The sequence below is a fragment of the Mobula hypostoma genome, chromosome 9, assembly GCF_963921235.1.
Source record: "Mobula hypostoma chromosome 9, sMobHyp1.1, whole genome shotgun sequence".
In the NCBI taxonomy this organism is placed as follows: domain Eukaryota; kingdom Metazoa; phylum Chordata; class Chondrichthyes; order Myliobatiformes; family Myliobatidae; genus Mobula; species Mobula hypostoma.
Genome location: NC_086105.1, coordinates 110,523,117 through 110,541,585, shown reverse-complemented (window position 1 = coordinate 110,541,585; position 18,469 = coordinate 110,523,117). Strand labels below are relative to the sequence as shown.

Here is an 18,469-nt window from a genome sequence, read left to right as displayed (position 1 = left end):
ACCCTATCTACCTGTGACGCCACTTTTAGGGAATTTTGTATCTGTATTCCCAGATCCCTCTGTTCCACTGCACTCCTCAGTACCTTACCATTAACCCTGTATGTTCTACCTTGGTTTGTCCTACCAACGTGCATACCTCACACTTGTCTGTATTAAACTCCATCTGCCATTTTTCAGCCCATTTTTCCAGCTGGTCCAAGTCCCTCTGCAGGCTCTGAAAACCTTCCTCACTGTCTACTACACCTCCAATCTTTGTATCATCAGCAAATTTGCTGATCCAATTTACCACATTATCATCCAGATCATTGATATAGATGACAAATAACAATGGACCCAGCACTGATCCCTGTGGCACACCACTAGTCACAGGCCTCCACTCGGAGAAGCAATTCTCTACTACCACTCCTTGGCTTCTTCCATTGAGCCAATGTCTAATCCAATTTACCACCTCTCCATGTATACCTAGCGACTGAATTTTCCTAACTAACCTCCCATGCGGGACCTTGTCAAAGGCCTTACTGAAGTCCATGTAGACAATATCCACCGCCTTCCCTTCATCCACTTTCCTGGTGACCTCCTCGAAAATCTCCAATAGATTGGTCAAACATGACCTACCACGCACAAAGCCATGTTGACTCTCTCTAATAAGTCCCTGTCTATCCAAATGCTTGTAGATTCTGTCTCTTAGTACTCCCTCCAATAACTTACCTACTACCGACGTTAAACTTACTGGCCTATAATTTCCTGGATTACTTTTCAATCCTTTTTTAAACAACAGAACAACATGAGCCACTCTCCAATCCTCTGGCACCTCACCTGTAGACAGCGACATTTTAAATATTTCTACCAGGGCCCCTGCAATTTCAACACTAGTCTCCTTCAAGGTCCAAGGGAACACCCTGTCAGGTCCCGGGGATTTATCCACTTTAATTTTCCTCAAGACAGCAAGGACCTCCTCCTTTTCGATCTGTAAAGTTTCCATGATCTCACTACTTGTTTCCCTTAATTCCATAGACTTCATGCCAGTTTCCTTAGTAAATAGAGATGCAAAAAACCTATTTAAGATTTCCCCCATTTTCTTTGGTTCCGCACATAGCTGACCACTCTGATCTTCAAGAGGACCAATTTTATCCCTTACAATCCTTTTGCTCTTAATATACCTGTAAAAGCTCTTTGGATTATCCTTCACTTTGATTGCCAAGGCAACCTCATGTCTTCTTTTAGCCCTCCTGATTTCTTTCTTAAGTATTTACTTGCACTTCTTATACTCCTCAAGCAACTTATTTACTCCCTGCTTCCTATACATGTCATACAACTCCCTCTTCTTCTTTATCAGAGTTGCAATATCCCTTGAGAACCAAGGTTCCTTATTCCTATTCACTTTGCCTTTAATCCTGACAGGAACATACAAATTCTGTACTCTCAAAATTTCTCCTTTTGAAGGCTTTCCACCTACCGATCACATCCTTGCCAGAGAACAACCTGTCCCAATCCATGCTTTTTAGATCCTTTCTCATTTCTTCAAACCTGGCCTTCTTCCAGTTAAGAACCTCAACCCTAGGACCAGATCTATCCTTGTCGATGATCAGGCTGAATCTAATGGTGTTATGATCACTGGAACCAAAGTGCTCCCCCACACAGACTTCTGTCACTTGTCCTAACTCGTTTCCTAACAGGAGATCCAATATTGCATCCTCTCTAGTTGGTCCCTCTATATATTGATTTAGAAAACTTTCCTGAACACATTTTACAAACTCTAAACTATCTAGACCCCTAACAGTATGGGAGTCCCAATCAATATATGGAAAATTAAAATCCCCTACCACCACAACTTTATGTTTCCTGCAGTTGCCTGCTATCTCTCTGCAGATTTGCGCTTCCAATTCTCGTTGACTATTGGGTGGTCTGTAATACAATCCCATTAATGTTGCCATACCTTTCCTGTTTCTCAGCACCACCCATAAGGACTCAGTAGACAAGCCCTCTAATCTGTCCTGCCTGAGCACTGCTGTAATATTTTCCCTAACAAGCAATGCTACTCCCCCACCTTTCACTCCTCTGCCTCGATCACATCTGAAACATCGGAACCCTGAAATATTAAACTGCCGGTCCTGCCCCTCCTGTAGCCAAGTTTCACTAATTGCTACAACATCATAATTCCACGTGTCAATCCACACCCTCAACTCATCCGCCTTCCCCGCAATACTCCTAGCATTGAAATATATACACCTCAGAAGATTTTTACCACCACTCACAACCTTTCTATCAGCGGATTTGCTTGAACTTTTAACATCATTTATTTTCACCCCAGCCACTGTCAGCTCTGGCACTCTAGTTCCCATCCCACTGCAACTCTAGTTTAAAGCCTCAAAAACATACAAAAACAAAGCCATGATAGTCTAGGTTAGCCAGATCAAGGCCTTGAGAACAATAGAGAATGCCTGTTCACTGTATTTCAATGCCATCATGCTCAATTCTCCTTTGCAGCACCTGAATTCCCAATCTGTCAAGGACCTGTAAATTCATGCTGCAACCTAACTCTCTCTTGTCTCTTCTTCCCCTCCATCACCCACACCCTCAAATCGGGCAGAAGATATAAAATAGGTCTATCCTGCTGTTAGGACTTGTGAACAATCCCCTCATATTATAAGATGGACTCTTGACCTCACAATCTATCTCATCATGGCCTTGTACCATATTGTCTTCCTGCACTGCACTTTCCCTGCGACTGTCATCTGCTGTTGTTTTCCCTTGTACTACCTCAGTGGACTGACGCGATAAATTGATCTGTATGGATGGCATGCAAAACAGTTTTTTTTCTCTATACCTCAGTACATGTGACAATATTAATAAACCGAGGATAAACCAGCACTTAAAATGGCACCAGGCTGCCAGATTACCAACATTAGGTGATCAGCCAATCAGCTACGATAATTTAAGTAGTTAGAATCAGACTGGACAGTTAATTATGTTTTCCCTCATTCTTGTAAACTTGAATTCCTAAAACACAAGCTTGTCCTCTCCAAATCAATTCTACTATTTTGTTGTGTCTTCGCATTTCAACTTTACTGGGTCATTCCCAATGATGTTTTAGCTGGTCACTTTGGTTTCCCCTTTTTAAAACTGTTGACATCTACTGAGATTTGTTTTCCCATATCAGGTAAGAATTCCTCTTATGAACATAGTGACCTTTTTCTTGACCTTCACCTGAAGAACTCTGAAGATCATAGAATCATAGAAATCTACAGCACATTACAGGCCCTTTGGCCCAGAATGTTGTGCCAACCATGTAACCTTCTCTAGAAACTGCCTAGAATTACCCTACCGCATAGCCCTCTATTTTTCTAAGACACTATTGTCATGGTCCAGTCCGTGAAGTCCGCATTCCGGTTCACGGTCCGGTCTGTTGATTCCTTATTCTGGGTTTTCCTGTTTTCCCTTGTTCCATTGGGTGCCTTAATTGAGGAACCTGATTCTTGTTTTGGGCTGGCACATAAATACCTCTCAAACCAAGGATTCCCTGCTGGACTGTTCCCTTCCCCTTCCTTCTGAAGCCTTGCCTGCATCCTTGGGAAGTTCAACTGCTGAAGCAAGACTGGAGCCTTACCACGCCAAGATAAGGAACTATCTATCGTTGAGTTTGGAACTATCCCTTTGTGTCCCCATGTTTAGTGTCTGTGTCAAAGGAGAGTTCTGGCCCTAGGTCCTGTTCCCAAGGAGGGGTCCTGACTCTGTGTAAAGCCCTGGTCCTAATTCCTGTTCCCAAGGAGGGGTCCCGGCTCTGTGTTCTGTGTTCCTGTGTTCCAAGTTCCAGATGCCGTGTTCCAGTCCTGTCTAAGTCAAGGCTTCGTGTTCTCATCCAGTCCAGGAGTCCCTCGGCAGTCATCCTGGCCCCGCGTCAATGTCCAATGTCATTTCTTCCTTACTCACCTCGCTATCTCGATAAACCTAGTCCTGTTCCTAGTACTTCAGTGTCTGTGTCTTGCATTTGGGTCTGCCCTCAACACCCACTGTGTGACGCCTGTTGTACCTGCCTCTTCCACCTTTGCCAGCAGTGCATTCCAGGCACCTGCCACTGTGTAAAAAGCTTCCCTCTGACATCCCCCTTGTACCTACTTCCAAACACCTTAAAACTATGCCCACTGGTGTTAGCCATTTCAGCCCTGGAAGAAAGCCTCCGGCTACCCACACAATGCCTCTCATCTTATACACCAATAAGAATGGTGTTTCTACCTCTGTTTGTCTGACACTGCTACTAATGAGGAATTCCGCCCGTGTATGTCAGTGGGTCATTTGTGATCACCTCATGCTTTATGCTCCAGTGGATTTTTAAACATTCTCTATTTGCACAGATACTTACAAAACAAAATTCAGAAGCAAAATTACTGCTGAGGCAAACCCTTCCCACCACAGCTTCAAGAGAATACCAGAAGACATTGAACAGTCTACATAGCCAGAAAAAAATAATAACTTAGTTTCATATTCTTTTATCAAAACTTGGTCATAACACTTTTTTTCCCAGAATCTTTAATGTCTTAGGTCTTATTTGTCTACATATTCTGATTTTACTTGGCATAGACTAGTAATGTTTATAGCCATGGAACGCCAGCAGTCTTAGAGCTGTCGGCTGTTCAATTGTACAGTTTTGGGTTATTCTAGTAATCGGTCTGGCATCAACACGATGGATTAAATAGCCTTCTGCTACTATTTGGGCGGAATGCGTGCGTACTCGCAGACACCAGTTTTAGCTTTCACTTTGCCGGCCCTTCTCACTTCTTACCAGCGTGGGTAACTAATATTTTTAGTTTTGTTTCAAAATTTCTCTGGGCCAATACTGCTGAATCACCCCGACCCCCATCACTCCTGGTTCAGACAGGGGACCGTACACAGTCCCAACGGACTTAAAGCGGAATATCTGAGCGAAAGCAACAACCTGCACATCTGCAGGACTGCCCAAAACAAGAAATAAAGACAACAAAACCAAGTTTATCGACAGGCATTGAATTTCTAAATCAAAGTCAATATTTATACAGCCAGTGCCGCATTGGGTAAACTGCTTGTTTCACCAATTGATTTAATGCAGATAAATGCTCGATGGGATTTAGAAACAATTAGCGATGCAAATTCAAATTCCTTTCTTTTTATTATTTTACTTTGTCACTTCTAACATTTCGTTCTGACGTCGCTAAACTCCACCCATCTGGAATACAACTGCTCGATGTCTCCGTCCTGAGCATTGTCCTGTATCATCCCTTCGGCGAGAAGGAAGGTGAGTGACAGTTCCCTAATTGTGCTCATTGTATATTTAAAAAAAAACATAAAATCAAGTTTTAAATAAATAGTTCTGGAAAATACCTGACACAAAGTTAGAAAAATCGTTTATTATAATGCAGGCGTACAAATCATTTGTAAATAAGGAACGGGAGGAATTGCTTGGAAATTCTTTTGCAAAATATTTCACAGCAACGAAAGTTTATTTCTGCGGTCTATTGGCCGTATTGGAAACATTTATGAAGTACGAGTTCTGGATTTAAGCATTAGAGCGATCAACGAGAAGGAAAATCATTGGTTACTAGACTGAGTATGGAAAGTCAGGCTGAGCTTTTTGATGTAATGTGTTGAAACCCAACACGAGGTTTAGGAGAGTTTATTGAATGAAAGGAGTCTTATAAAGTACACTGATGAGGCCAAGATAATAGATAGATTGGATTGTGGACTGGACCTGCCGGTTGAGGTTTGTGGAGAGAACCTGAAGAAAGTCCGCTAGAGGTATAGTTGCTGTTTACAGAGAAAAGGTATTGCAAGTGTTTTGACCTTCCCACCGTTTTAGCATTCATACCTTCGACATTTCTTACCTTTAGTCTAAGTCAACTTCTAATATTCTCCGAGAACCCCTTAAACGAACTGTCCATTTTCCCCAACAATATTATGGAGAATTTTAAATTCATAACATATCCATTGAACAATTTCGTTTTCCCTTTCATTTGAATTGAATTGACTTGATTTCTTACATCCTTCACATGAGGAGTAAAAATCTTTATGTTACGTTTCTGTCTGAATGTACAATGTGCAAATTATAGAAATTTGTAATAAATAGTGTGTACAGTAAGATATACAGCAGAACAGTCAATATAGCTTAGAAATACAATTGTATCAGTGTGAATTAATCAGTCTGATGGCCTGGTGGAAGAGGCTGACCCAGAGCCTGTTGGCCCTGGCTTTAATGCTGCGGTACCATTTCCTGGATGGTAGCAGCTGGAACAGTTTGTGGTTGTGATGACTCGGGTTGCCAATGATCCTTCGGGCCCTTTTTATGAACCTGTCGCTGTAAATGTCCTGAATAGTGGGAAGTTCACATCCACAGATGCCTGGGCTGTCCGCGCCATTCTCTGTGGAGTCCTGCGATTGAGGAAAGTACAGTTCCTGTACCAGGCAGTGATGCAGCCAGTCAGGATGCTCTCAATTGTGCCCCTGTAGAAAGTCCTTAGGATTTGGGGACTCATGCCGAACTTCTTCAACCATCTGAGGTGAAGAGGCGCTGTTGTGCTTTTTTCACCACACAGTATTTAACGTTAAACCATTGAAAGTTCCTCCAAAGGCTAACTTTAAAGTATTTAACGTTAAACCATTGAAAGTTCCTCCTAAGGCTAACTTTAAAGTATTTAACGTTAAACCATTGAAAGTTCCTCCTAAGGCTAACTTTAAAGTATTTAACGTTAAACCATTGAAAGTTCCTCCAAAGGCTAACATTAAAGTATTTCAAGTTTAAACAGGACCATTAAAATAATCTGCAAGCTTCACAAATTCTACAAATGAAAGGGGCCGCGGTAGTGTAGTGGTTAGCACAATGCTTTCACAGCTGGAGTTTGCACTTCAGTTCAAGTGCTGTCTGTAAGGAGTACTTTCACTCGGTGACTGCGTGAGTTTCCTCCGGGTGCTTTGGTTTCCTTCCACACTCTGAAGATGTACGGGTTAAGAGATTAATTGGTCATTGTAAATTGTCCTGTAATTAGGCTAGTGTTAAATAGGTGATTTGCTGGTTGGGGCATCTCGGAAGGGCCTGTTCCACACTGCATCTCTAAATAAGTAGCTAAATTGTCATTCCCCTTCAACTAATTGCAAGGTGACCTGAAGGCATTTCTTACTATTACTTTAAACAGACTGTAACACAACTTAACCTTGAAAAAAGTTCTGGTTTCCAAAACACCATTTCTAATGCTGGAATATTTGCTGAACTACAAGTCCAAGCTTAGATCCCGTACAAAGTTGTAGGTTTCACCAATTCTTGCGCTAATCTGGTTGGTGTAGAAAAATTGCTTGATAAAGGTTGCACTGTAGAACAAAAATGCTAAACAAGAAATAGAGCATTTTAGCAGAAACATTCTCCTAGAGCAGGGGTTCCCAACCTTTTTCATACCGTGGATCCCTAATTAACCGAGGTGTCCATGGACTCCCAGGTTGGGATTCCTTGTTCTAGTGGATACTGCTTCTGCTATGGAGTTTCCTTGCATTCAGAATATTAAAAGTACTTCCTTTGATCCCAGCACTCTGCTTTGAATTTTCCCTAAATTGATGTAGAACACATGCACTTTAAGTGTTCAAATATCATGGCTTTAAGGCGGGGTCGTCTTTCCCAACACCATCGACACCAATGCTGAAATAAATTAAATGGACGTTATTGCTTTAGAGATTTGCACAAATGATTTCTACATTTTGAGAGTTTTTATCTGTGGCACATCCTGGGCACAGATTGAGTGCCATCTTTCTTAAAGTTTGACTTTAGTGTTTTGGAGAATTTGAGTCTTTTGAAAGATAAAATACATCAATGCAAGTCTGTCTTTCTTTCTTGCCTTCATTGTAACTTTCATTTTGATCCTACATATGGCCAGATTTAGTAGTAGAGCTAATCTCCGAATGTACCACTATGGATCTGTCCCAGAATTAAAACTAGGCTCTTGGGGTAGCTCTTTATTAGCCTAGAGTGTAGAACCAGAATTATGTTCAGATTTATATAACGCTGAGTTAAAGAAGGAGATGAAAAGAGAAGTTATCAAAATCTGGATCAATGTGATTGGATTTCAGTGTACACCTTTGAGGGGAAGAGAGTGAAGAAGTGGAAGAGTTTGCAGCAGAATAATTTTGTGCATTAGTGTTCATTTGTGCCTATGGTTTTGGAATAAACGTAGCACATTTAACATACCAGGTTAAGTGTTTTTGCCTGTTGAAGAGAAATTGACCTGTATCTCCCAATATTCGTGAAACTTGGTTAAAAATTTCTCCTTCAGGTTTCCTCCCATCTCCATATCAACCAACTAATGCTGAGATTATTAACATACTGTCTATGTCTAACACAAAGCTAATCTAACCAAAAGGGACTTGGGAGTCCTTGCGTAGGATTCCCTAAAGGTTAATTTGCAGGTTGAGTCTGTGGTGAGAAAAGTAAATGTGATGTTAGCATTCATATCAAGAGAACAGGAACAAGGATGTAATTTTGAGACTTTATAAAGCACTGATGAGGTCTTGCTTGGAGTATTGTGAGCAGTGTTTGGCCCCTTATCTTCAAAAGGAGGTACTGACACTGGCAGGGTTTCAAAGGAGGTTCACAAAAATGAATCCAGGATTGAATGGCTTGTCATATGAAGAGCATTTCATGGCTCTGGGCCTGTATGCATTAGAATTCAGAAGAATGAGGGGTGATCTCACTGAAGCCTATCAAATATTGGAAGGCCTTGATCGAGTGGATGTGGAGAGGACGTTTCCTCTGGTGGGAGAGTCTAGGATCAGAGGACACAGCCTCAGAATAGAGGGGCATCCTTTTAGAACAGAGATAAGCAGGCATTTTTTTAGCCAGAGAATGGTGAATCTCAGGTGGCTGTGGAGGCCAAGTCTTTACATATATTTAAAGCCAAAGTTGATAGATTCTTGATTGGTCAGGGCATTAAGGGATGCCGGGAGAAGGCAGGAGATTGGGGCTGAGGGGAAGAATGGATCAGATAAGATGAAATGGCAGAGCAGAATCCGTGGGCCGAATGACCTAATTCGGTTCCTATACCTTATGGTCTTATGGGGTAAAATCTTTTGGCAAAGATTCAACTATAGGTTAGATAAACGGAGTCCCAATCTCATTCTTCTCTATCCGTTTGTAACCAGGATCTATTTCAATACCCGTCTTGTTATATTGGGGAAAAAAACCTGCAGATGCTGGAAACCTGAAGTTAAAAAAACACACAAGAATATATTGGAGTCAGGAACATCTGCAGTAAGAGAAACAGCTAATGTTTTAAGTTAAACATCTTCATCAGAACTGGGAATGAAAGAAATTCATTACTTTCTAAGTTGCAGAGAGGGTATTTTCAAAGATCTCTTCTACATGGTGTTCCTTGGTGATGTCTTCTGGAAGCACAGTGCATTTTCCACATGAAGCTTAGGCCACCCAGCTCTCTCTCATCACTTGGTTCCCATCCATCCTGTAACCTGTCACACTATTTCTGTTGTGGATGAAAAGAAATTCTCTCCAACTAAGTATAGGAAAGCCAGAAGTTTTTTTTTGTCTTGCTCATCATCAAAAGCTTTTATCCATCCCTAGCCTTGACACCTGTGTGAAATTGAGTGAGCCTGTGTCCAATCTCGGTGTCCTATTTGACTCTGAGGAAGGAATTGGAGTGTTGTTCTGCGTATCATTTGGACTACATATTCTAGTCTTTTGTTATATCACCTGACTGCCCCCTGCTCAGCTATAGCAGATTTCTATATTTGCTAACAAGAGAATATCTGCAGCTGCTGGAAATCCAAAGCAACACACACAAAATACTGGAGGAGCTCAGCAGGCTAGGCAGCATCTATGGAAAAAAGTACTGTCGATGTTCTGGGCTGTGCTGTCCTTTTTTCCAAAGATGCAAAGTGGCCTGAGTTCCTTCAGCATTTTGTCTGTGTTTCTATGTTTACCCCCTTGTTGGGTCTGACTGTTCCAAAATCCCTGCCCTCATTCAACACTCCACTACTGCTTGCATTTACTTTGCATACTTGCCACAATGACTCCTGTTTTTAATAATATCATTATATTTAAATTTGTTTATCATTTGCATTATTCTTTTCCCTCTCTCCGTAGCCTTTTAAATGCCTATAAATTCTCACATTTTCTGCTGACATAGAATCAGTTCATCAGTTCCATCAAGAACATGCCAGCTCTTTGAGCAAACTATTCCTGCTTACTTTCCCTGTCAGTCATCTGCCTATCAACTTGACCCTCACCCTAAATCTCGTACAACCCACCTGCACTAAAGGCAATTTACAGTTGCTATTTAATCTGCCAGCCTGAACATCTTTGGTATAACTTCAGGGTGATTGAAGCTGATCAGCTCTAGTCTTCACCTAAATACATAATCCTTCCATTGTTCTGCACTCTGGTGCAGTACGTGCTGTTTACAGACTGTAATGCATATCCATTTCCTCGTGATGATCAAGGGCTTCCAGTACATGGGAGTCTCACCATACTAGGTCACACTCTTCCCCATTTCGACTTAAATCATTGTCCCTTTTTATTGCCTGCCAAACAGTTTGGGGCGTATTCACCACTGTGTCTGCAGGATGCCTCTCCACCAGCATCATAGGACAATTTGAAATGGGTAATAAATACTTGCCTTCTTGGCATTGGCTACATACTGAGAATGGAACAAACAAATCCATCAAAGTATGCGCTTTGTAGTCGAGAATGATTATATGTGCATGCACCAGGATTGGCATTCTACAAATCACCTTCAGAATTGACTGCTCACTGAAGTAAAGAAGGGTTGTTTTGGACAGAGATGAGGAGAAACTGCTTTTCACAGTGTTTTTCACTGAATCTGTGGATTTCTCTGTCCAGGGAAGCAGTAGAGGCTACCCCATTGAATATATTTAAGACGCACATAAATTTTTGAATTGCAGGGGTATTAAGGTTTATGGGGAGCACACACAAAAGGCCATCATGTAGGCCTTAAATTTTTGCACTTTCTGGGTAACAGACCTAACCAGTTCCCCTCTACCCTTAACTGCCTGGCAGAACTGGTTCTTACTGTCAACAGTTCCTTTTTTTGGTTCCTCCCACTTTCACCAAACCACGGGTGCAACTAGGAGCACCAGTTATACCTGCTTTTTCGTCGGCTACAGAGAACAGTCCAAGTTACAAACCTGCACTGGTAATGCTCCCTAAGACTGACAACAGCATTGGAGCTGCTTCCTGCACCTTGTGAAGCTCAAGAACTTCATCAAATTTGTGTCCAACTTCCACCTCACTGCTGAATTCACTTGGTCCATCTCTGACCTTACTCCCCTTTCTTCATCTCTCTGCCTCCATCTCTGGAGATAGACTACCTATTAATATCTTTTATGAACCTACTGACTCTCATAGCTATCTTGACCATACCTCTTCCCACCTTGCTATTGATGAAAATGTTACTGCCTTTTCTCAGTTCTTCTGTCTGCCACACCTTTTAGGATGAGGCTTTCCATGTTAGAACATCTGAAGTGTCCTCCTCTTTCAAAGAACAGTGTTTCCCTTCCATAACCATCAATGCTATCCTCACTTGCATCCTCTCCATCTCCCACACATCTCCCTCTTGCTGCTGTAACCGGGATGGAGTTCCCATTGTCTTTACCTACCACTGCACGCGTGTCCATATACAGCACATCAGTCTCTGTAACATCTGTACTCCTTACCCTCTCTCCCACTCTCCGCTTCCTATGGGGATCACTCTCTACCCATCTCCCTTGGCCATTCGTCCTCCTGGCACTTATACCTGCAAGTGAGACGAGCGCTGCACTTGCCCCGACCCCTTCTCCCTCATCATCATTCAGAGCTCCAAGCAGGTCTGTCAGGTGAGACAACACTTCACCTGCGAGCCTGTTGGGGTCATCTACTTTATCTGTGCTCTAGGTTCAGCTTCCTCTACGTTGGTGAGACCCAACATAGATCGGGGGAGCACCTTATCGAGCACATTCATTTCATTTGCCACAAAAGGCAGGATTTCCTGCTTACCACCTATTTCAAATTGACCTCCCATTCCCATTCTGAAATCTTGCTTTGTTACCTCTTCTACTGCCACAATCAGCCACATTCAGGGTGAAGGAGTATTCGATCTGGGTAGTCTCCAACCTGACAGCATGAACATCAGTATTTCTTAATTTCCAATAATTTCACCCCTCTCCCACTTCTCTCTTTTATCCATTCCCCATTCTGGTTCCCTATTCATTCATTCTCTTTCCCTCACCTGCCCATCACCTCCCGCGAGTTCCCTGCGTTCTCCCTTTCTCCCATGATCTAATCCTTTTACTATAAGAATGCTTCTTCTACAGCCCTTGAGCTCTTCACCTCACAGCTTCTTACGTCATCCCTCTCCCTCACCCACCCCTCACCTCATTTCACCTAACATCTACCAGTTTGTGCTCCTGCTCACCGCCCTCCCCCCCAACCCTTTTTTTGCTGGCTTCCTCCCACTTCCTTTTCAGTTCTGTTGAAAGGTCTTGGCCTAAAGCGTCTACTGTTTATTCCTCTCCATAAATGCTTCCTGACTTGCTGAACTCCTCCATCAGCTTGTGTTTGTTGCTCAAGATTCCCAGCATCTGCAAAATTGCTTGCGTTTCAGGGTTATGGGGGAAAGGCAGGTAGGGGGAGCTAAATCCATGGCCAGATCAGCCATGACCTTATTGAATGGCGGAGCGGGTTCAAGAAGGATGTTTATGTGAGAATGCTGTTCTTGGATGACAGTTCAGCATTCAACACCTCCATTCCATCCAGGCTTGGCAAGAAGCTCAGAGACCTTGGCCTTGACTTTTTTGTGCAGCTGGATCCTGGACTTCCTGTCAGACCTCCAGCTGGTTGTAAGAGTGGGCTCCCTCACCTTCACCCCTCTGACTCTCAACACAGGAGCCCCTCCTTTACTCCCTGTATATCCATGACTGTGTTGCCACCCACAGTTCTAATCTGCTAATTAAATTTGCCGATCACACTACATTGATTGGCCTAATCTCAAACAATAATAAGGTGGCCTACAGGGAAGAAGTCATCTCTCTGACACAGTGGTGTCATGAAAACAACTTCTCCCTCAATGTTGCAAAAACAAAGGAGCTGTTTGTGGATTACAGGAGGAATGGAGATAAGCTAACCCCTATTGACATCAATGGATCTGGGGTTGAGAGGGTAAACAGCTTTAAGTTTCTTGGCATCCACATCACCGAGGACCTCACGTGTTCTGTACACACCAGCTTTGTGGTGAAAAAAGCACAAAAGCACCTCTTTCATCTCAGATGGTTGAGGAAATTTGGTATGGGGCTCCAAATCCTAAGAACTTTCTACAGGGGCACAATTGAGAGCATCCTGACTGGTTGCATCACTGCCTGGTATGGGAACTGTACCTCCCTCAATTGTAGGACTCTGCAGAGAGTGGTGCGGACAGCCCAGCGCATCTGTAGTTGTGAACTTCCCATGATTCAGGACATTTACAAAGATAGGTGTGAGAAAAGGACCCAAAGGTTCATTGGGGACCGGAGTCACCCCAACCACAATCTATTCCAGCTGCTACTATCCAGGAAATGGTACCGCAGCATAAAAGCCAGGACCAACAGGCTCTGGGACTGCTTCTTCCACCAGGTCACCAGACTGATTAACTCACGCTGATTTGCATGTATTTCTATGTACATTTACGGTTCTATTTATTATAAATTACTATGATTACGCATTCAGACGGAGACATAACATAAAGATTTTTACTCATATGTGTGAAGGATGTAAGAAATAAAGTCAATTCAATTCATTGCTGCGAAAATGACACCAGCTGTCTACTCTGTCAAAGCCTCTCATAATCTTATAAATCTCTATCAGATCACCCCTCAGCCACAAGTGCTCAAGAGAAAACGACCCAAGTTTGTCCAACCTGTCCTTATAGCACATGCCCTCAAATCCAGGCAGCATCCTGGTAAAACTCATCTACACCTTCTCCAAAGCCTCAACATAATTCCTCGGATAGGTTGATCAAAACTGAATGCAGTACTCCTGATATAGCCCAACAGGAGTAACTCAAATCCACAACATATCTTTCTAACTCCTGAACTCAGGTCCTTGACCAAAAAAAAAGGCAAGCATGCCTATGCCCTCTCTTCTACCCTATCAACCCATGCAGCTACCTTCAGAAAGCCCTGAAGCTAGACCCTAAGGTCTTTCTGCTCATCTGTACTGCCACGAACAGTGTGTTACCTCTCCCTATTTGATCTTCCACAGTGCAACACTTAAGAATTGGCCGGGTTAAAACCCATCTGCAATTTCTAAACCCATATCTGCACTGGTCTTCCTCCTGCATCCCTTGCCCATATTCTATGCAATCCACAGCACCACCAACCTTCATAATTATAGTTACTAACCCATCCATCTACGTTTCAAACAGATCATTTTTATATAATATATATATCTTAACCTCAGATGTCCCAATAAGAATCTCGATAGAACACCACTTGTCACAGACGTTCAACCAGAACCAGTCGCCAATGACCATACCATCTATCCTCTCTGGGAAAGCTCATTCTAAATCCAAATGGCCAGTTCACCATTGATCCCACAATCTTCTGGATGAGCCTCCCAGGATGGGACCTGTCAAATGTCTTACCAAAATCTATGTAGACAACACGCACAGCTCTACCTTCATCAATCACTCTCATCACCTCCTCAATAAACTCGGTCAAGTCAGTTGACTAAGTTTAACTTTGTTGACAGAGTCCACTGGTCTAGCCATATAAACACCATGGCTACCAGAGCAGGCCAAAGGCTAGGAATTCTGTGGCCCGTAACTTGCCTCCTGACTCCCCAAAGCCTGTCCACCATCTACAAGGTTCAGGTCAGGAGTGTAATGGAATGCACGCCACTCGCCTGGATGAGTGCAGCTTCATAACACTCAAGAAGCTTGACACCATCCAGCATAAGGCAGCCACTTGATTGGTACCCCTTCCACAAGCATCCAATCCCTCCATCATTGATGAACAGTTGCAGCAGTGTGCACTGCAGCAACACACCAAAGTTCCTAAGGCAGCACCGTCCAGACCCACGAGCACTGCCATCTAGAAGGATGAGAATAGCAGATACCTGGGAGCACCACCACTTGGAAAGCACCCTCCGAGTCACTCACCATCCTGACCTTTCCTTCATTGTTGCTGGGTCAACATCATGGGATTCCCTTCCTAACAGCACTGTGGGTGTACCTACACCTCAGGGACTACAGCGGTTCAAGAAGGCAGCTCATCACCACCTTCTCAAATGCTGATTTAGCTGGCTCCCATAAATGAATTTTAGAAAAGAGTGGCCTTGTATAGTTGTCATGCTCGTTTATGCATGGCTAGATCCCATACATGAGATGTTTTGTTTAAACAAAAGTCCTTGAAGGTAAGCAATTGGTCAGAATCCCAGAAAATAAATCCCTTGCCCTTTAGAGTGCCATAGAACCCTTACACATCTTTGAGAAATTTGATCATTAATTTAAAGGATGGAATTTCTATAAGGGCACCAATCTCTCAAAAGTGCACTGGAATGTTAAACTGGATTATATGCTCAATAATGAGATTGGAACCCTTAGAGACAACTGGGATATTTCTGAGTTGCAAGTGTCAGCAGATTCCAGGCATACTGAGACAGTGTTTCATAGGTACTTTAAATTTGCTTTTATAACGTGGACCAGGTGATATGGTGAATTTCAACATTCAGAAGATTGTTGAGACATGAGGGGTGATTGGTAAGTTCGTGGCCTAAGGTAGAAGGAGATGAGTTGTACAGCTCTCGTTACATGCACATGCAGTTCAACTCTGAGTGATTATGCAGAAAGTTTGAAGTTAATAACTCATCAGGGGTGATTGATAAGTTTGTGGCCTAAGGTAGAAGGAGATGAGTTATTAACTTCAAACTTTCTGCATAATCACTCAGAGTTGAACTGCATGTGCATGTAACGAGAACTGTACAACTCATCTCCTTCTACCTTGGGCCATGAACTTATCAATCATCCCTGCTGTGGGCACTTTCTGGAGGTCCAAGATCCGTATGCTCCACGGCCGCCGGACTAAGTGTGTAAGTGTAGGAGGGGACTATGTTGAAAAATAAATGTGCTAGGTTTTCTAAAATTGACTCCTTCTACCTTAGGCCACAAAATTATCTATCACCCCTCATATGTAAGAGGTTATTTAACAAAATTGGAGCGCGTGGTATTGGTGGATTATATTCTGATGTGGAATGAGGATTGGTTAAAGGACGGTAAACAGTATTGAATAAATGGGTCTTTTTCAAGCCTGTGGTGTGTCACAATGAACATCGCTGGGGTTTACAATACGTGCTGATGATTTGGATGAAGGGGTTCGGTCTAATATATCAAGGTTTGTGTATGATATAAAATTTTGGGGCATGGCAGGCTGTGAGGGGGATAAAGAAAAGGCTTCATGGGGATACAGACAGGCTAAATGAATGGCAAGGATAAAACAGATGGAATATGATGTGGAAAACCTGACATTATCCACTTCAATAGAAAAAAGTAGAAATGCAGAATACTTTTGTTCATCTCTCACCATTTAAAAGTGTGGGTGTTCAGAGAGCCTTAGCAAGCTTACTCATATATCACTGAAAATACGAAAGGAAACAAGAGCAGAGGTGGGCCACCCCACCCCTGAAACCTGCTTTATCATTTCATATGATTATGACCTCAGCTACTCTTCTGTGCTAGTTCCTTGTAACCCTCAATTTACCAGTCCTTAAAAATCTATCTCTGTCATCTTAAATATTTTCAATGCCTTGGCCTCCACTGCCCTCAGTGTTAGAGAATTCCAGAGATTCACTGTGTCCAAGAAAAGAAACTCCTCCATTTGCTTACTGTCTCGCTAAAGTAGCCAACATAATCAAAGACCCTGCCAATCCTGGACATTCTCTCTTCTCTCCTATCCCATTGGATACAAAATCCTGAAAGCACATACCACCAAGATCAAGGATAGCTCTTATCCTGCTGTTATTGGACTATTGAATGGTGCTCTAGTACAGTAAAGTGGACTCTTGGCCTTACAACAGGCCTCATTTTGGCCTTGCAGCTTATTGTCTGCCTGCACTGAACTTTCTCTGTACCAGTTTCTGTAATTCTTTTTCTTATTCTCCTGCAGTGCACCAATGTGATAAAAAGATCTGCATGGATGGCATGCAAAACAAAGCTTTTCACTGTACCTCCATATATGTGACAACGACAGACTAATTTACCAATTAAGTTAAAATTCATGCAACTTTTTTAATGGGCCATTATTTTCTAATTACGTCCCTTTGCTCATGACTGTCCCACAAATGAAAACATTCCAGTGCTACTCTGTGTCACTTCATTTCCTTAAACTCCAAGGGATCTGGACCCAACTGTCTAGTTTCTGTTGACTGGACAAACCTCTTGCCCTTTGAATTAGCCCAGTGAATCTCCTTTTGACCATCTCCAGCGCCTCAATACTATTTTTATAGATACGGGATCAAAACTGTTCATGATATTCCATGTGTAGCCTCACCAAAACACCCTGCATAATTGTAGCAAAAATCCATGTTATTAAACTCTAATTCCTTTGCAATTAAGCCAAAATGCCTCTTACCTTGGCCACAGGTTGTACTTTCCTGCTAACATTTTGTAATTCATCATTGGAAGAACTAAATCCTCTGAACTTCACTTGTTTGCAATCTCTCTCTCCCTCTCTCTCTTTCTGTTTAGATAACCTGTCTTTTGATTTACGAAAGTGTGAGTGCTTACACCTCTGGTCCATTTGTCTTGGAGAAGAGAATAACGCCAATGTTGTGGTGCCTGTCAGCTCTCTCTGCTCCAGGACTTGTAGTGAATACATTGGTGGAATAATCTGAGCCCTCTCCAATTGTACCAATGACTACTTCGTCCATTAAAGGTCACCCACCCATTAAATGTATTGTGCAGTTCAACAAATGGGAAGTGAACAGTATGTTGGTCTCTAATGCAAATGGATTAGAGCAATAAAGATTAACATGCTTCATTGTCATCTTGCTTCAGTTATATAGAGCCCAAGTGAGGCCACATCTGAAATATTGTGGACTGCCTCCAAATTCCCTCATCTAAGGATTGATGTAAAAGAGCAAGTGCAGCAAAGATTGATTCCATCATTTGTGAGGAGAGATTAACACTATCTGAACATGATGCAGTCTTCAAATTTAATGACTCCATGCAGTTTGCTTTCTGTATTTGTATTAGATTTGGTCAGATCTACTGTAAGTTCATCCATCTACAATAGTAGTATAGTTTTTTTTTCTTCACAGATACCATTTAAAGTCCTGGGCATTTCAAAACTTCCCCTTTTTGCAACAGCTCTGGCCAACATTTCACAACTTCTACGTTCCCCCTGCTTGTGTTCTTTCTCTATTCATTCTCATAAATCTAAACAGATTTTTTTTTGATGTTTTGAGATGGAGGCCTGTACT

General features: G+C 42.4%; 1 protein-coding gene across 1 annotated transcript in view; it reads left to right on the top strand.

The window, feature by feature from the left end:
- Positions 1-5,248: 5,248 nt before the first annotated feature.
- Positions 5,249-18,469, top strand: part of LOC134351946 (uncharacterized) — a 315,363-nt gene continuing 302,142 nt past the window's right edge. The window contains exon 1 of the mRNA XM_063058888.1: positions 5,249-5,269. The gene's annotated coding sequence lies outside the window, so the exon portion shown is untranslated. The remainder of the gene's footprint in view (positions 5,270-18,469) is intronic.